The sequence below is a fragment of the Artibeus jamaicensis genome, unplaced genomic scaffold, assembly GCF_021234435.1.
Source record: "Artibeus jamaicensis isolate MK-2021 breed Jamaican fruit bat unplaced genomic scaffold, CSHL_Jam_final scaffold_1283, whole genome shotgun sequence".
In the NCBI taxonomy this organism is placed as follows: domain Eukaryota; kingdom Metazoa; phylum Chordata; class Mammalia; order Chiroptera; family Phyllostomidae; genus Artibeus; species Artibeus jamaicensis.
Genome location: NW_026522028.1, coordinates 4,543,442 through 4,561,958, shown reverse-complemented (window position 1 = coordinate 4,561,958; position 18,517 = coordinate 4,543,442). Strand labels below are relative to the sequence as shown.

Sequence of the window (18,517 nt, the reverse complement as noted above, 5' to 3'; positions counted from 1 at the left end):
ATGGCTGCCTATGCCTAACTTTGACTGTGTTGTATACATAATTTGTTTATTGTTAAAACACCTTTTATTGTCAAACCACTGATATACAGACAAATGTATCTATTGTGACCACAACGCAAGCCAGCAAATTAAAAAATCATCCCAGCAGTCAGAAATCACTCTCGAACCCTTCCCAATCACTAGTCCCTCCTGCCCACCGCCCATATATTCTTCTCCCAGCTTTCTTGGTAACCATTTCCTTAGAGCTTTGTAACTTAAATATGCATTCCAACAAAAACAAACTAAGCAAAAAGTAGAACAGAAACACAATCACAGAAATGGAGATCACATGGAGGGTTATCAGTGGGGAGAGGAAGGGGAAGAATGGGGGGAAACGTACAGGGAATAAGAAGCATGAATGGTAGGTACAAAATAGACAGGGAAACGGAGAAGCCAAAGAACTTATATGTACGACCCATGAACATGAACTAAGGGGCGACTGCTGTAGAGAAGGTGGGTACCAGGGAGAAAGGGAGAAAGGGGAAAAAATGAGACAACTCTAATAGCATAATCAATAAAATATACTTAAAGACTTATCAAAATTACTGAATCTGTGTAGCAATTTTATTGAAGATAGAAGAAATGCCACACAAAAAATAATAAACATGCCTTTCTAACACTTGAGTTTAGCTCTTGTATGTTTTTGAACATCTTATAAATGGAATGATATAATATATCTTCATTTGTATGAGGGTTCATTTGCTAGGTATTATAGCTTTAAGATTAGTCCATGTGTTGCATATTCATTGCTGTATAACAACATTCCACTGTGTGATTTTTTTTGGTTGATAATAAATATCGAGGCTCCTTTAGTTTACAGCTATTATAATGCTGCTGTAGACACTCCCGCACCTGTCTTCTGGAATGTGTGCACCAGCATTTCTGTAGAGTGTGTACTTACAAGTGAAACTAATGAGCCACAGGTTATTCACATCTTTAATATTCCTAAGTAATGCCAAATGGTTTGCACTCCTAACAGGAGTATTGTATGAAGGTTTATACTCCTATTTACAGTTTATAGTCCAAGTAGCAATGTATGAGAATTCCAGCTGCTACATAGTCTGAGCACTACTTGCTACTGTCAGACTTTTACTTTTTAAGCATTCTGCTCCCTCTGTAGTGGTATCTTATTTTAGTTTTAATTTGCAAACCCCTGTCTTCTAGTGGAGCTGGCATATTCAATATTTACAGGCCGTGTAAATTTCTTATTTTGTGAGGACAAGTCTTAGTGTTATTGTGAAATGTAAAACCCATTTGTTATTTACTACAGAGTGATCATTCTATAAACACCAGATAGATCAAGATATTAAATACTGTCAACAGTCAACAACCCTCTTTGTACCCTTTTCCACTTTTTGAGAACTTCTCCCAGCTTTCAATTGGACTGTCTATTCTTCTCTTATACATTTGTACGAATTCAATCTGGCTGGTGTGGCTCAGTGGATTGAGCACCAGCCTGCAAATCAAAAGACTGCCTGTTCGATTCCCAGTCGGGGCACGTCCCTGGGTTGTGGGCTGGGTCTCCAGTAGGGAGCACATGAGAGGCAACAACACATTGATGTTTCTCTCCCTCTCTTTCTCCCTCCCTTCCCCTCTCTCTAAAAATAAATAAATAATCTTAAAAAATGATTTGTGGGAATTCTTCATAATTATGAATGCACCCACTTCATCAGTTACATGTATATTTCAAACATCTTTTCCTACCCTGTGGCCTTCATTTTCACTCTTTCAGTGTTGTTTTTGATATACAGAAGTCATTAATATATAATCTAGTCCAGTTTATTATTTTTACATATGAGTGCTTTCTATAATATTTAAGAAGTCTTACTTTATCCAATATATATTTACATACTCTGATTCTCAGGCTTCAAACCAATTGGAGTGGGACTTTGATTTTAAGTTCCTAGTAATAGTTATAATAATAGAGTTTAGGAAGTCATTTTTCCGCCTTTATTCCCTCTCTTCACTGCTAAATTTCTGCACATTTAGTTTCCCTTCTTTCTCATAACAACTGTTCATTTAGCACCATATGAACAAGACAGACTTTATTTGAACTGGATCGCCAACATCAACACTTAATATTAGCTCTTTCCGATTACAGGGGACACTTGCCACACTTAAAGGTACAGGGGCTTTTTTTCTGTCAAAAAATAACTAAGCAGTTAGTTTGCCTGTGGACTACAGGTGAACCTCTTGAGTTTTCTGGCTGTATATTTTCCTGTACAATCGCATTCACATTTCAAGGTTCAAATAACATCTACAGCAGGGGTTGGTGAACTTTATCTTGAGAATAAATATTTCAGGTTTTGCTGGCCATGCAGTCTTTGGTAAAACTACTCAACTCTGCCATTATATCTCAAAATCAGCCATAAACTGAACATAAGTGAATGGGTTTGGCTGGGTCTCAATAAAACTTTATTAAAAAAAAAAGGTGTTTGGCCAGGTTTGGCCTACTGGCTATACTTTACCTACCCTTCATCTATAAACTAATTAGCACAAAGCTCCAGACACCAGCCCTTACCTGAGCTCTATTTTCACTGGAACATCCTATGTGAACCTCAAACATAGCATTTTAAAAGTTTCTTATTTTTCTCCTCTAAGTCTCTACTTGTAATTTTAGCTAATGATTGTCTACCTAGAAATCTCTCTGAGGTCACCCTTTACTCCATCTTTTCTTTTCTCTATACCATATTTGCCTTATATCTCATCAGAAACAACTCTTTTAATATGGCCTCTTTCTTCCAGCCTCACTGCATGGCCTCCCTTGAAATCCCTTCATGCCTTCTCCTTTGTCAGATTCCAATGCTTCTCTCCCAATCCAAATTGTCTGACCACCCTGTAACCTATGGCTATACTGCCACCCCTTCTTTTGGATCCCAACGCAAACATTCACATAGTCCACACATACAACCTACAGTTTCAAACACTGACTGTCTTTCCACTTCCATAACATTTAGTGGCCAACAGAGGACCCTGAGGGCTTGGGCTGGAGACTGGGCACCTGTGAATACTGGAGTCCAGACTGAGCCCCCAGTGCAGAACCACAAGAAAGAAAAAAAAATGGTGCCCAGTCCCCTTCTGTCTGTGGCATTCAGGAAGAGCAGCAGTATAAACTCAGTGAGTTTAAAGTCAGCAGGAGGCGTTTTTTTCCCCCAAGTGTGAGACAATAAGACCTTGAGCTGTGAAAGCACCAAAGACAGATTCAGAGAGACGTCAGGAGGCTAACACCAATAGCTGATACAAATTTCACTTTGCTCTCCTACAGAACTTGTGTTTTATTTTCATTTTTTAATTATTATTAATTTTTAATTTTTTAATTTTCCCTTTCTCTGTTTAGTTTTTTGTTGTTGTTTTATTAGTTGGCTTAATGTCATTGGTTGCCTGGTTTCCTTTGTTTTCCCTTTCATATTGTATTTTAATCTTCTTCTTTCAATTCACTCATGTTTCCATAACACAACACTCTTGGTCTTTTACTTTTTATTATTTTTATTCAGATCATGTATATCTTGCCATATTATTGTTGTTCCAAATCACACACAGAACTCTTCCCTGGTCTTGGTCCATTTTACTGTCTTTCTGAGCTTTATTACTGTTGTGGTTAACTTTATTCTCTCACACACTACACCAGGTTTCTATCTGTCACTCTCACTGTATCTCATCACCTAACCTCACATAAGCACTCTGCTTTCTGAAGTCAGCTCACATTTTCCCCCTCTAATAAGAGTCTTATGTCTTTTTCACATTTTATAAAAAGTGGCTCATTGGGTGAAATATCACGGTTATAGCTGTACTTCTGCAAAGGATCTCCTATCTATTTTCTACTTGTTGGTACATTAAATCCCATAAAATAGTCTCCTGCTGTCTTAATCCATTTCGCCTTCATCCAGCCCCTGATTACATCAAGATAAGGTAGGAGTTGTGAATACCACTAAAATCACTGGAGGAGAGAACTCAATAACAAAGAAACCACCCATAGGTAAAACCCAAGTACAACGAGAGAGCCCACACAAATGGAAGAAAGGGAAACCCTAGAGCATCCAGACAAGGAGATCAAAGAGACCACACCACTGAGTCCCACAGAACTCCTACCACAGAAGGCCACCCTATAAAACAGCTAGCAAACCAGAACATCAGGAATCACAAAAATAAACTAGAAGAGTCACCTAAAATGGGGAGACAAAGAAAGAACCCACAATCTAAAGGAATGGAAGACTCCCCACTAAACAAGCTAAATGAAATGGAAGTAAGCAAACCATCAGATACAGAATTCAAAAGAATAGTTGTAAGGATGCTCAAGGAACTCACAGGCAATTACAAGGAACTGAGTGAGAACCACAACAGTATGAAAAAGGAAATAGAAAGTATAAACAAGACCCAAGGAGAAGTGAAGAATACAATTTCTGAAATAAAAAACACACTAGAAGGAATTATATTCAGGCTGAATGAAGCAGAGGACCAAATTAGTGAGCTGGAAGACAGGATGGAAAGGAACACCCAGGTACAGCATCTGCTCGAAAAAAGACTCAAAATATGAAGATATCTTTAGGGAGCTGCAATAGAACATGAAATGTAACATCTGAATTATAGGAATGCCAGAAGGAGAAGAAAAGGAGCAAAGGATAAAAACCCTGTTTGAAAAAAATAATGACAAAACTTTCTGAATCTGGAGAGGGGAAAAACCACACAAGTTCAGGAAGCACAGAGGGTCCCAATCAAGATGAACCCAAAGAGGCAAACTCCAAGACACATCATAATTAAAATGTCAAGTTTTTATGTTTTGGGCAAGTTGGAGGCACAGGTAGAAACTCTTTGCTTCCTCTCACGACCAAAAGGAGGATAACAACCAATCTAAAATCAATAAACAACCAAAATCTCCAGGAAATCAAACTGCATGTGACTCTGACAACCAAGGAATTAAAGAAAAAATCAACCAGAACAACCAGATCCATAAGGTGGACAGCACTGGCTGACTCAGAAAAACCTGGTCAAGGTGGCTGAGGGGCGACGCTGATGGCCAAGCTCTGCAGAGCTGCGTGGGAGGGGCTGAATTAAGGGGAAAACTGAGACTCAGAGCTGATTGCAGGCTACGACTAGGGTTGCTGCAGTGGGAGATACTTCCAGTCTGACATGAGAGTCTGTTGGAAAGTGCACTAGAGACAATCAGACCAGCTGCATTGCTCCCTCTCTGGCCCCTCCCCCACAGGCAGGGCAGCAAGGTTGCCCCACCCAGGTGAATACCTAAGGCCCTGCCCCCTTATAACCTATCAGCTCTGCCAAGACAAAGAAATATGGCCCAAATGAAAGAACACAGCAAAACCTTAGAACTAAGCAATGAGATTGCCGACCTATCTGATGGAGAATTTCAAGCCCTGGTAATTAAAATGCTCACAGATCTGATTGAGTTTGGCTGAAAAATGAAAAAAATAAATGAATGATACCCAAAGTGAAAAAAAGCAAAATATTCAGGGAACCAATGGTGACAAGAAGAAAACCAGGATTCAAAGCAATGATTTGGAACAAAAGGAAAAAAATAAACATCCAACTGGATCAGAACAAAGAAACAAGAATCCCAAAAAATGAGGAGAGGCTAATGATTCTCTGGGACAACTTGAAATGTTCCAATATCCACATTATGGGGGTGCCAGAAGGAGAAGAACAACAGCAAGCAATTGAAAACTTATTTGAATAAATAATGAAGAATAAAACCTCCCCAATCTGGTGAAGGAAATAGACTTTTAGGAAGCCTAGGGAGCCCAGAGAGTCACAAAGAAGTGGGACCCAAAGAAGAACACATCAAGGCACATCATCATTAAGTTACCCAAGATTAAAGGTAAAGAGAGAATCTTAAAAGCAGCAAGAGGAAAGGAGAGAGTTACCTACAAAGGAGTGCCCATAAGACTGTCAGCTGATTTCTCAAAAGAAACCTTGCAGGCAAGATGGGGCTGGAAAGAAGTATTCCAAGTCATGAAAGGCAAGGATCTACATCCAAGATTGTTCTAGCCAGCAAAGCTATTATTTAGAATGGAAGGGCAGATAAAGTGCTTCTCAGATAAGGTCAAGTTCAAGAAGTTCATCATCACCAAGCCCTTATTATATGAAATGTTAAAGGGACTTATCTAAGAAAAAGAAGATAAAAATATGAACAGTAAAATGACAGCAAACTCACAGTTATTAACAACCACACCTAAAACAAAAGCAAACTAAGCAAACAACTAGATCAGGAGCAGAACCACAGAAATGGAGATCATGTGGAGGGTTATCAACAGGGGAGTGGCAGGGGGAGAGAGGGGGAGAAGGTACAGAGAATAAGGACAGCATGGGTGGAACTGCAGAGCATTATGCTAAGTAAAATAAGCCAGGAGGTGAAAGACAAATACCATATGATCTCACTTATAAGTGGAACCTAATCAACAAAGCAAACAAGCAAGCAAAATAGAACCAGAGACATGGAAATAAAGAATAAACTGACAGTAACCAGGGGGACGGGGGAGAGGGATAATGGGGGAAAACAGGGGAAGGACCATCAAGGAACATATATAAAGGACACATGGACAAAGCCAAAGGGGATAAGTTGGAAGGGTGGGAGGTGTGGTGGGGGGGGAAATGGAGAAAACTGTACTTAAACAACAAAAATAATTATCAAAAAAGACAATATTTAGAGCATTTAGGGAAAAGGGATACCTGCAATTTCCATCTGCAAAAGATCAAATAATTTAAGTCTAAAAACTGACAAATGATTTACTTAAAACAATCAATGTAGACAATTATTATGCTTTCTCGATTTATTTACTTTTAAGTGGCTATGTATTAACTTTTTATGTCATTTATGGTACTTCTTGAAAGTTAAAAAATTAAGTCTATAAACACCATTTGACTCTTGCAGAAAGACACTTGACATTTCATTAAAACCACAAAACAGATTGAAAAAATAATATGCATTTTTAAAAGAAAGTATGAAAGGCTCTTTTTAAATCTTGACATGTTATCTAGGTAGCATACAAGTGTATGTTAGTTTGTTTTGCTCTTTTATTATATATTATATAATTTAATGGGCTGGTGAATAGATGATAGTAAGCATAAGTCCTTCAGTTGAGAATTTCAGTTCAGTATCTTGGAAAATAAAATGTGTTACAATTTTTAAAAACTCCTTGGGATTGGAAAACTTACGATACTAGTATTGTTTTCTGTAATACAGTTAATTGAACACCTGGTTTGGGCAGTTTCTGTGACTTGAAGTAGATGGCTGTTACCTTTCGTGCAATTTGAAATTAAGAGAATAAGTGTTTATCCCGTGAAGACCATCGAAACCTAAGAAAACATTTTTCAACTTATGTATATATATTTCAAACGTCTCCAAGTTTCAGGAGAGTGCATTCCTGTAATATTTTCCCTCACACTGTGATGTTCTTAGTTCCATATAATACATACTTCAACTCAACAATAATTCTTCTTTTACTTAAATGTAATCCACTGAAATAAACCCTATTTAGAATTCCTATGTCCACAGAGTTTTGTTATATATGTTTGGATTTAGTACTTTTTCTCTTTTGCTTTCTAATTTATACTGATTTACCCCTTTATTCTCAAGCTAGATTCATATTTCTCCAAAATAATAACCTTTGAAATAAAATTGCTAGTCATTTTTTTCTTATTCCCAGAACAAGGAAATTTTATCCCCAGAATAAAATGTATTTGATTAAAAGAAACACTTCCATAACAACCCAAAGGAAATCTTAAAATTCTTTAGATGTCTAAAGTACTTTTTTAAATTTTGCTATTTTTTCATTAATGCATGTCTGGATGGGATCTAAAGTGGATATTTTGTTAATAGTTTTCCCTCTTTTCTACAAGTAGTAGGCACATCTGTGGAGGAATATGCTAAACTAGGAAAGGCTTGTCAATAAGCTTATGTCATCTTAAGTAAACCAGTACTTTCTGAACTCTAAGTACAAACAAACACATAAGCAAATATGTAGGGGAGGGCAAAAGGAGGTGTACAGCTGTGAGCACATGAAACAGCCTATATTATATACACACAAAAGTTTAAAATACACAAAGAGATGTGTATATGATTTATCTATGTATATATGTGTGTGTGTGTGTTTATACACACACATCAAGCATATTATTTTGGCTTAGGAAGAGACATCATAAACATCCCAGAGATAAATGTATAAAGTAGTCACACAGGTAGGGATGCATATTTTTACCTCCTCATGATATCCAGTTATTTAAGTAGCTAATTATAAAAAGACAAACAAAAGTGTCTCTGATATTTCCACTGTCTCTGGCATTCCACAAATCTTCTCTGTCCTTCTCTTTTATAAATATCTTTGCCATGATCCAAAGTCCCAGCAGACCAAGGACTGTGCAAAGGGTGTAATATTTGACAGTTCTGTCATGTTGGAAAAATATTCAGGGTATGCTATTCCTGTACTGCTTCTGAAAAAAAAAACAATGTAGGTTTATGCTAATATCAACCTAAAAATTATGCAATTTCAATGTCTTGATTTGGCACAATTAGCACCCTGTAAAAATACGCAAAGTAGCAAAAATAGTTTGCTATTAGTGAGCTATAACGTTGCCTTAAATAGTAGGATGTTTTAGGCGAATTAACTACACAAACTGATTTAGTAGTCTAAATTATATAATTTGATTTTCTTAAAAAGGTTAAGGTAGCATTCCTTCTGTGGACTTGATATATATTCATGGATATACTTTACAAAATGTGAGCATTTTATATATTTAGTCCTCATTTACCTATCTCCTAGTACATAGTTCAAATGAAGATAATACAGTGTTTGACGTCATAGCTCCCAAATCTTATCTTTATTTGATGGCTCCAGGGGATATCTGAAATAAGGATGTCTTTCTCTTCATTCAAACATAAAATGTATGTAATTGATATAGAAACTTTTACCTAGAACTAGCGGCAAAATAGGAACAAACACAAAAAGCCATCAATATGTGCTAAGCACTCTACTATATACTTACGTTTCAACACGACATTTTCAACAACACCTTAGGGCAGGTACTATTATTATTCTAATTTTGCAGATAAGAAAACTGAGCATTTAGAAGGCTTAGTAACTTGTATTTTTCTAAGCAGGAATGCAAGGCAACACTAGATTTGAATGAGGCTAGTATAGGGTATATGGTTTTACTGTTAGCATCACTGGGATTAGTAAACAGCGTATTATCTCATGGAAGACAAGAAATCACATTTCTATAACATGCTGTCTTCTTGAGCATAAAGCATGTTGTTACTGCTCGGTCCTACTTCTATATATCTGAGCATCATAAATCTTATATTAAAAAAGAAAAAATAATAAATGACCTAACATCCTTTTTCAGCCTCATTGGCTCAAACTAACATCTCTTCTTTATAGCCACATCACGATGAATCACGTGGAATTTATCTTAGTTTCCCAGGAATATCCTTGATGGTTCTTCATCTTGTTTTCTTGTTTTGTTCATGTTATTTTTTGTCTTCAAGTGGTATTTCCTCTAGATTTTATGTCCAGATATAACTTCCTCTTTGAGAACCTTTCTGATGCTCCCTAATAGAAGTAATCCAACCTCTCTGAACTTCCCTAACACTCCTTTTGTCCTGTTTGAAAGGATTCATTCCATTCCAACTGATATGCATGTCATTACACCCAAACTACAGTGAATGGTCTCTAAGAGTGGGAACTTTGTTGAACCATCATTTTTACCCTCTGTAACGGGTACTTACAAATACTCTCGAACTTCATTTTTGCAGATTCAAAATTAACTGAAGTTTAATACGTACAATGGGCATCCATTTTGAATTTACATGTTTTAATAGGAATATGTCACATAGGTTAGAAATCCCAAACGGTCGTCTTTAAAAATGAAGACGTGCTTTTCGATTTAAAGCAGGTCAGAGAAAACAAGGAGGTTGCGCAGCATTTGAAATGTGAAAACAGGTGAACGTGAGCTTGAAATTCCGTTTTACTGCTAACTAGTGCTTTGTAAACATCAGCAAGTAATTTAATTTGCTGATTTCAGAATTCTCTTTTGTAAAGTAGGCATAATGTCTACTTCACAGTGTTGTTATAAAAATGGGGGATAATATGGCACAGTTTTCAAGCACATAGCGCTCAAGCAATGCTGGCAATAACAATCATCATGATATCCAGATCTATCTGTCTGTCTATCTATTTATCTATTTTCACACACAAAAGTAGAATGGGATCATCAGGTACATCTAGGATTCTTGCCTTTTAAAAGTCATACATGTCACTATGTGTAAAATGATTGTAATTGAGCAAAACAAACTATAGCAAATGGAGTCCTGCCTTTGTTTAGAGTCAAGAAACATTCCTTGTTTCTTTCTGAATGAGGAAGGAACAGTACATTTGATCTGGCTACAAGAAATTCAACACTAATTTTTTTTTTCTTGCCAAGCTAAAGGATGATGAGAAGGGGAAAAACATTTTATTTTAAAATGGAGAGTGATAGATTTTGATCTTCAGGGCAAGGAAGGCATTTCGGTGTAGTTTTCTTCTCAAAAGTATTATTAAAACACAAGTAAGATTAAAAAATAGAAAAGCATGGCATTTTGCTTCTTTGGTAGTCAAAATGTTCATTTCTTCCATATAGGATTGTTGTAGCAATTCAAATTGGCCACTTAAGGTTAGCTTATCTTACATGGGGACTTGTTTGTTTGGACCCTGATTAAAAGTAAGGATTAAGATCACTGTGTATATTATAATATAGTTGCTATGAGAGCACAATAAAACAAATATAAAGATAAAATAGAAACAATTAACTTTTCACTTAGCTTTATTCTATGTGAGCAATTCTATTTTCTCTCTTACATAGTTTCACAGAGACCATTACCTCCCACAAGACTTTCTATTAAGGTTGTTGTAATTAACAAGAGCCCATACACACCTAACAGTTACCATCTACCATATTAATGGACATATACAAGCTATTGTTCTTTCTAATGTTTACTACATTTTGTTTTGTTTTATTTTGGGGTCCAATCTCAAAGGTGGCATGTTTTTTTTTTTTTGTTAAATAGCAAGTTTTATAATTGTTAATTAATTCTAAAATAATTTTCGAAGAAAGAAAAACTATTCCCATTTTACTATCACAGGCTGGTCTTGGACCGTGCAGAAATAGTATTATAGAAAAAGAATAAATTTCAAAGCACCAAATGAAATTAATGGAGAATTATTGAGGAAATTACACCAGAGTAACATTTCAATTAGAAATCCCCAGGAGAAAATATCTAGGCCATCAGAGGTTGTAACTTGTAAAGAAAATAGAAACCATTTTCAGTGGGCATGACCTATTTTACTTGGAGTGGCACCTGTTAAGTCAAAGGAAAAATATCCAAAGGGCTTTCTTATCAAATAAGTAGGAATTAATTTTGAGGCGGATTTCTGGTTACATATATCTGACAAAGATATGATAAGTGAGTTACATGTCACAAGCCCCTTATTAGGATGTCATGCTCACTTAGTTGAGTCCACTGATCCCACGGGCATCTGGATATACCCTCGGGGACAGGCCAGTTCCAGCATAATACCACATAGGTAAGACACCTTCCCCTCAAATTCACTGCACTAAAATCTGACCCAGCTCTAGCAAGCATCACTCAAGGAAATTTTCACCATATCTGACTTACTACTTCATGAATGAATATCATCATACAAACCCGGCCCCTCTTGTTCTTTCGCATTCCATTTTATTAAAACACAAGTACATGAGGGAAATATTCTGGGCATAAAACCCCTATCTTCATTAAATGTTTTCTTTCCTACACCTGAAGGCACAAGTCTAAACTTGTAGAGGTAGTTTATTATTTAATTAGAGCAGATTCTTTTCTGTCCTTTTAAGTATTTCATCTGAAGGTTGATTAACATCAGTCTACGCTGTGCTCTCAGGCAAGTAAATATAGCTTGTGTGGAAAGAGGAATGAGCAGAAGCAAAAAGTAAAAAAAAAAAGTTAAATACAGAAAAACATAAATGTGTATAGAAATAGAACCTCTGAGAAACAAAATACCAATCATCAAAGCCCACTGGAAATACTTTATAAATGTGTGTGAAGTATAGGGTTTGCATATTTTATTTAACTATTAATTCATTCCTTTAACAAGCATTCGTTGAGTGCTTAGTACTGGGCCTGCCGGTGTGTTACATTCAGGTGGTATGAAGGTGAAAATGATGCTATTCCTGCCAATGAGAAAGTCACAGTTCAGGGCTCACACTTTGTGTTCTCAGGAGGGTATGTTGCAAAAATGTAGCATATGCTGAACTTGCCCAGTGCACAACCCCTTGCCTTTCCATGCCAAGTACACTAATTCAACTTCTGAGTGCCAGCACTTAGACTTCATTGCCTAAGGACTCCGCCTGGCCAGAGCTCCGCCCACCTATATGGCAAGCCAACTACTCAGGAATGAACACCTATGGGAGCAGCTCTCCCCAAATGATTGACAAAGGTTGATGTATGAATACCCCAGCTCATCTCACACCCTCAAGTGTGATAATTCTCAGGAATGTCTTTCACACTGTCTCAGAGTTACCTCATGGGGATTAAGCTCCAGATACCCAAAGTGTTAACTGGCTCACAAATACACCATTTAGCCCTGGCTGGTGTGGCTTCACGGATTGAGTGCTGGCCTGTGAACCCAAGGGTCACCAGTTTGATTCCCAGTCAGGACACACGCCTGGGTTGCAGGTCAGGTCCCCAGTAGGGGGTGTGGGAGAGGCAACCACACATTGATGTTTCTCTCCCTCTCTTTCTCCCTCCCTTCCCTTCTCTCTAAAAATAAATAAATCATAAAAAAAGAAATAATTGGAATCAAGAATCCAATATTATCTCCACAATTTCCTCTGGAGAGCAAAATCACCCACAGTTGAGAACCATTGACCTAATATCACACTCTAATATTCTTATATTTTCTTTCTCATTTTAAATTTCTCTGTGTATTTATACTACTTTATGGAGGATTTCTTCTAAATTATCTTCTACCTCTCTTTTGAAATTTATTTCTGCCACTCACTTTTTATTAGACTTTACTTCTTAGGGCAGTTTTAGGTTTATGGGAAAATTGAGCAGAAAGTACAATGAATTTTCATAGCCTTACATCCCCCCATGGACACAAAGCCTTCGGCGTCATCAACATCCAGTACCAGAGAAGTACATTTTCACAAGTGATGAATCTACATGGACAGATAATAAATGCCCAAAGGTCATAATTTACATTAGACTTCCCTCTTGGTGTTGTACATTCTATGGCTTTGAACAAATATATTATGACATGTACTCATCATTATATAGTATTACACAGAATATTTTCATTGCTTTAAAACATTTACAAATTTTTTTTGTCATTTCTTACAGTTATTCTGTTACAGTTGTCCCAGTTTTTCCCCCTTTGCCCTCCTTTGCCCATCGGGCCCCCCACAGTCAATTCCCACACTGTTGTCCACGTCCATGGGTTATTCATACATGTTTTTTGTCTAGTCCCTTCCCCTTCTTTCCATCATTATCCCCCTCCCCCCTCCCCTCTGGTTACTGTCATTCTGTTCCATGTTCCCATGCTTGCGGTTCTATTTTGTTCGTTAGTTAATTTTGCCCATTAGATTCCTGTTATTAAATGTTGAAGTGAAATAACCCTTCCATTTCTGTGAAATATGATTTTCTGTAATCTCTTGTACCTGTCTGTATTATGGATGCAGTAACTAGTCTCACTCTGAGATAGCGACCATAGCTGTGTTCAACAAGGTTTCTCCAGATCTGTGTCTTGTCTCTATGTCCCCAGAGTTTCTTGATTTGCGTATATTGTTATTGTTCTTCCCTAATATGACTGCTTATTTTTTTATACTGGTTTCTTTCTTTTGCATCAGTGGCTTTTTGTCAAGTATTTGGACATCCTTCACTGTCTCTTAAAATTAAGGCACTTAAATGCATATTAGAAGCTTTCCATGTATATGTGGGCATCAATACAAACTAATTGGCCAAGGATCTGGCTGTTTCATTGGTGGATCATAACATATCCTTAACAATAGATCTTTTATGACAATCAACTTCTCTACAGAAAAATTTACAATCTCCTGTCCAGAGCATGGAAATTTGAGAGCCAGGAAGAGGAGGGGGGATTAGTGGTCTCACGATTATAATGATTTTACCTTAATCCCTAATTTTCAGTGTGAGGACTCACTCCTTCCATCGACTGATTCTATTGTCTGCATGTGGAGAGTTTTTCTCTCTCAGTCTCACCAGAAAGCCAACTACTCACTGACTTCTGCTCTGATGGGACAGAAGGAGTATTTGACTGCACTGAGCTGGAGACTTGGCATCTCACTGTTCCTTGAAGGGCTTCAAACAAACCTTTTTACTTGTAGCCATGCTCAAGAGTGCTGCCCTCTGAAATACCCATGCTCTCAATTCAGGAACCTTTCTGGGGTCCAGCAGGACAAATCGGCTTCCTTGTCTTAATTTCTGCCTTTATCAACTTGAGACCTCTTTGCAGATGTCTCATCTTTTATTTTCTTTGCCATTTTGAGGCTGCATCTTTTTTTTTATTCTTTCAGGTAATCTTATAGTAATTTGCATAAAAGGGGTGATCAATGGACGTCACCACCTGCCATTTGGAACTGGAGGCCCATGGCGAAATTTGTGTCCTATTCTCTCTCCTCACATGCCCCAGTCTAACATTCTGCAGCTGCTGCTCTCTTGCCCTCCAAGCTCCATCCAGCCCTTTTAGATTTCAAGTTCCCATATGGCAATGCTACTAGGGATAATTCCAATCCATTCATCAAGCAAGAGAGCAGGCCTGACACAGTTCCTAGCTGCAAGGCTCTGTTAATATTCTTAGGCCTACATGGGCCCATAGCTTTATGTGAGCTGTAGCCCCAGGCTATAGCCTGAAGCAGCGCTTCCCCCGCCCCCAGGTCCCTTTTCATGAATGGAAGAGCCTCAAACCAGACTCTGGTTTTGAACGCTGAATGTGTTTCTAGCTCCCCACATTGCTTGAAGCAATGTGAGTCCCTCTTACCCCACTGCACCCAGATTCCTGGTTGCCACTGTTGCTCTGTGGTTCAAAGGTGAACCTGGCAGTGACACTCTGATTCCCTGGCTGACATTTATGTTCCTGCAGAAGTTTGAGTGTGTGTGTGAGTATACAGAAATATACCCTTTTTATCTTTTTTCATTCCTATATTTTTGGTGCAGATGAGGATGCCACTTGGATCAGAAAGCTCTAATTATAATTTTGCATTGTCTCTTTACAGTGAACGCTGGCATAATGTGGAATTTATCATAATGTATCTGCCCAATCTAGAAGCCACTATATTAGGGCCTTAAGTGGAAGCCCTGTTGTGAGGCATATGTGTGTAGCGTGTTCTGTACAGTTCACTAAAAGGAGGTATGCCATCGTGCTCCTTCCAGAGAGACCCAAGATCATTTGGTTAAGGTTATTTTCCAACACACAAAAGCAATGTCCTTTCTTGACAAGGAGACCTGACTAGTAACCCATCTCTGGTACTCGCACTTAGAAAAGGGCACATAGTGTTTCAATTCCATCTTAAATCCAGTTCTCCAGGGCGCAGTGTCTAAAGTGTGACATTCTCCAGCCCTCTGCAGATTCCACAGTTCTGTAGGCCAAATAACCAAAATAGAACTTCTACAGTAATCCACTTACAAGGAACAGCCTGGGCCGTCTAGATTCTCATACAAAAGACAAGGTAAGGGTTGGACTTCTTATTCCCATCTCTCAAACTTCAGTGGCCTTGTTATTCGTAACACACATACTGGAAATAAGGCCAATCTGATCATCTTGCATATGCTCTATAATCTCAAAGACCATCTTTAACATCACTATCCTATGAGCGTTTAACATTTAAGGTCGATGTTCAATGAGTGGACACATGTATTTGTGTCCCTGAAGTGATGATAGAGTTGCAAGGAAAGAATCTTTGTAGCAATGCTCCATTTTGGTACTGAACAGGTACAAAAGTAGACATTCCTGAAAACAAAGTGCTCTAGTGGAAATAACATTAGAATTAGAACTACAGGACTTGGGTGATACACTTGGCCTTGAAGCCAATTAACGATGAGAACTTAGAGAAGCCTTTATTTTATCTTCAAGCCTCATTTTATTCATTTTTAAAATCATGAAATGGATATAGATAAAAGTTCTAATTTTGAGATGTTATGACACCATGCTATATAAAAATTTATATTTTTTTCAATTTGTTTAAGCGAATCTGTAACAAATGATTTGGTGTCAGAAACTGTCTTCCAGTTGGTAACAAGCACTTTTGAAACTACTGTGGGAGACAATAGGGATTTTAAAGTGTTGACCTTAGTTAGAAAGGGGATACGTTATGACAGTTAGCAAAGTAAGACCTTAGTTAACCAATGAAACAAACTCGAGATGGAATTATATGATCTTTGGGTCAGGTTGAAAATAAAGTGTGAAAAAATCCACAAAATCTGTCTCTCTTTTTATAGTGTATATGACAGTAACCTCCAAAGTACTTGTGGGGATGACAAGCTGGCAAGTATTAGCTTGGTCCAATGCCAGTAAAAGGTAATTAGTCCAAAGCTGTTTTCACATAATGCTGCTACAAACTGGTAAATAAAGCAAGTATTAAAACACGTGCACATTTACTGGCTCAAGATCTTATGGAGGGGGGAAAATCCTAAGACGTTAAGTCAGCGGTGTGCTCAAAATAGTGTTTGCATGAAATATTTCATTTGGTAATCACTGGGTCAGATACAATGGTAGATGCTAAGGATGCAAAAAATCTCAGAGTCTATTTTATGACTTGGTCTTAACAGGAAGTCAGTGGGATAAGTTGGGTCATGCTCTGTCCATAACAGACAAACAGTGCTTCTTTCCTAACCATTCTGTTATCGGGTTAATCCCTCCTCATTTTTCAGAACAAAGTCCAAGGATTGCCTCAATCAGTTCTTTCCTGACTGTGGCCCACAGATGGGGTTCAGTGACCCCCCCCTTTGTATCCTCGTGGCTCCATAGACTCAGATCCAAGAACTTATCCCACACTGCACTGAAACTGCGAGTTGGCCATTCTTCTTCCTTCTCTAAAATATTTGTGATTAGAGTCCATATTTTATTCAGCTTTATATTTCTAGCCTTTAAAATTCAGTTTCAGAACCATGCATGGTATGGTTACAATAACATTCATAGAAAGAACAAGGAGTCTATGAATGATCACTTCTGGAGGATTTTAAGAGTGAATGGGAGGGAGGTGGAAAGCAATGGTGGGGTGGGCTGGGATGGGAGTAAAAGACAGAAAAGTGTACTTGAACAATAATTAAGTAAATTTTAAAAAGAGAGTGAATGTCAAAGACAGAAGGGGGAAATCAGCCAAGTCTGCAAATATGAAGATATTTATTTAAGGACAAGGATTTTCTAATCTTCCACTTCCATAATTGTCACCACAGTGATCTGAGGGTTCTATGACAAGGAAGAGGCCATACTCAATATTTTAACTGTTTCATTTCGGAAGTGATCATGGCAAGGAAAATGAAACAATTATGCAACAACGAATAGTGAAGGGAGATTATTATCATCTGTATAAAAGAACCTTAAACCTGCAGGTCCTTTATGGCTTCCCTGCAAATGCTCACAGGGAAAACATATATGAATTTTAATCATTGATATTAAATGAGAATGCTTTCCTTAAATTTTTCTTATATTTGCGGTACAGAAGATTCATAAAAATATACCATTAACATTCATTAAAATGATATTACAGTCTTTGTTAAATAAAGTTCAAAGTCATAAAGTGATTTAAACTATTTAATCTTTTAAACTGTATTATAATATTATTTCATTGAATTGCTCACTGATGTCTTTCAATCTCTGGACTTAAAAATTAAAGTTTTATTTGGCAACAATTACCAATTCAAATTACAATTAAAATATCACTTGCCACACATCTAGACAAACAAGTATAATGATGCCCACTTTATGGACTGCTTATATTAGGATACTAATTCATTGTTGGCACTATTCCAAAAATATATAAGAGCAGAAAGTAAGTAAAGAGCTCATTACAAACATAATACTAATAATTGCAACTTCCTGGTTTCTCAATAAAATATGAGTAACCACAAAATTAATTATTAAACTGCTCAATTCATTTCACTATGCCAAGTTCATTATCAAGAATAGTTTAGTGTGCCTTTCATCATGAATAACTTTGTTATTCTGGAACTGTCAGATTGGAATTGGAACATGAAAATAGTAGTGAAGGTAAAGATGTAGGCTTCACCCTAAAATATCCTGATATGCTAATCAGTACTAAAAAATCAGATTTATTTTCACAAAAGCAGAATTCTTATGTATACAGACCAAGACAGTAGGGTAGAAAAGTACTTAGGAAGTACCATTTTAAACATAATTTTTAAAGATCCTACACACATCTGTTGCATGTAGTAAAATACTACTTGTGAAATAAAGGGCCA

At 37.2% G+C, this 18,517-nt stretch overlaps 1 protein-coding gene across 4 annotated transcripts in view; it reads right to left on the bottom strand.

The window, feature by feature from the left end:
* Positions 1 to 18,517, bottom strand: part of DMD (dystrophin) — a 1,990,869-nt gene that overhangs the window by 1,072,337 nt on the left and 900,015 nt on the right. The window lies entirely within an intron of this gene.